The sequence below is a fragment of the Notamacropus eugenii genome, chromosome 3, assembly GCF_028372415.1.
Source record: "Notamacropus eugenii isolate mMacEug1 chromosome 3, mMacEug1.pri_v2, whole genome shotgun sequence".
NCBI classification, from domain to species: domain Eukaryota; kingdom Metazoa; phylum Chordata; class Mammalia; order Diprotodontia; family Macropodidae; genus Notamacropus; species Notamacropus eugenii.
In genome coordinates, this window is record NC_092874.1 from 21,838,197 (window position 1) to 21,840,180 (window position 1,984).

Here is a 1,984-nt window from a genome sequence, read left to right on the forward strand (position 1 = left end):
GAGGAAAAAGAGAAAGGACTGATGGGGGAGAAGGGAACGGTGTGGAAGTGGAGGCAGAGGAAAGGGAAGGGGGAAGAGTTGGAGGAACGGAGAAGTGGGGCAGATTAGAGGAGAGACGTTGCCAGGTATGCTGGACTCTTCTAAAGAGCCAGGGGAAGGTCGATCTCCTCCAGGACTTAACAACAGTAGTATTTGTGTGTGAGAGCCTCGCTCGACCCACAGAGTTATCTCGGGAGTAACACCAGTAGCAGCCTCAGCCTCACCCTCCCAGCACCTTCTCCTTCCAGGCACCTCTCGCTTGGTGAAAGCAGCAGCAGCAGCCGCAGCAGCCGGGACTGAGTGGACAACTCCTGGGTAGCTGGAACAAGAGCGAGAGCAGAGGATCCTGGAGCAGCTGCCTCCTGGGAGCTTTGAGGGGTTAGGCGGGGGAGCTGTCCCAGCTGAGCCTGATGTGGGAAAAGCTGTGCAAAATCCCAGAGTTTCAGGTGATCACCATGAGCGCACTCAGACTCGCCAAGATGTGTGCTGTAGTCCTCTTCGTCTTTGTCTTGGTCTTTATCTTCAGCGGACTGGTCATTAACTTCCTCCAACTGTGCTCCCTCCTCCTCTGGCCTCTCAACAAGGAGTTTTACCGAAAGGTTAACTGTCGCCTTGCATATTGCCTCTGGAGCCAGTTAGTGGTGCTCCTGGAGTGGTGGTTGGGTTTGGAATGTACCCTATTCACGGATCAGGACTCAGTGAACAAAATAGGAAAAGAGCACTCATTGTCATCTTTAATCACACCTTTGAAATTGACTTTGTTTTTCCCTGGACCCTATGTGAACCCTATGGGATGTTAGGGAGCTCCAAGGTCCTGGCAAAAAAGGAGCTGTTATACATATCCGTGATAGGTTGGACGGCGTACTTTCAGGAAAGGATATTCTGCAAAAGAAAATGGGAGGAGGACAAGCACGTCCTCGTTGAAGGCTTGACCCGACTGGCTGATTACCCCGAGAGTTTGAGCTTTATCCTCTGCTGCGAAGGGACTTGCTTTACCCAGAAAAAGCATCCATCAGTATGGAGGTGGCCGAATCCAAGGGACTCCCCAAGCTCAAATACCACTTGCTGCTGAGAACCAAAGGCTTCACACCACTATTGTCCAGTGTCTCTGGGGAAAAGCCTCTGCTGTTTATAATATCACGATAAATTTCCGCGGACGCCAGTATCTATCTTTTCTAGGGCTTGTTCGGAAGGAGATGTATGAAGTAGATATGTGTATAAGGAGAATTCCTTTGGAAGAAATCCCCCTGGGTGACAATGAAATAGCCAAGTGGCTTCACAAACTTTATCAGGAAAAGGATGCTTTACAGGAATTCTACAATCAGAAAGGGGTATTTCCAGGGGAGCAGATTAAACCCAGGAGAAAACCATGGGCTCTCTTGAATTTCTGCTTTTGGGCAACTGCCATACTAATTTCTTTCTTCAAGTTGTCACTTTTCATTTTTCTAAGCGGATCCCCACTGCTGATACTAATTTTCCTTGGATTTTGGGGGGGAGCTTTTTTTGGAATTCAGAGACTGATAGGAGTAACTGAAATAGAAAAAAGTTCTACCTATGAAAACCAAGAATTCCAGGAAAGGGGATAATTAGTTGCCAAATGACCACTTGTAATCAGATAGGAGTATCAAATTAACAATTCAAAATAAAGAATCAGGAAAAAAATGAATTCCAGTCCTACTTTTTGGTGTGTCCCCCTGAGCGAGTCTCTACTTCTCTGGGGTTCAATTTCCCCATCTATAAAATTAGGGAGGAGAGTTTGGAATAGATGATTTCTGGGGTGCCTTCCAGTTCTGAATCTGTGATCCAATTCAAATGATTTGCACAAACATTTTTAAGCATGAATACTTGCAAGGCACAACGACACAAAGGCTGAACCAAAAAACAATTCTTAATTCGCAAAGCAAATACAGGTATTTGTAGAAGTAAAACAATTTTTTAAAAAAGG

The 1,984-nt window shown here is 46.2% G+C and overlaps 1 pseudogene; it reads left to right on the top strand.

Moving 5' to 3' along the window:
• Nucleotides 1-449: 449 nt before the first annotated feature.
• Nucleotides 450-1,671, top strand: LOC140531788 (1-acyl-sn-glycerol-3-phosphate acyltransferase gamma pseudogene; annotated as a pseudogene).
• The last annotated feature ends 313 nt before the right edge of the window (nt 1,672-1,984 follow it).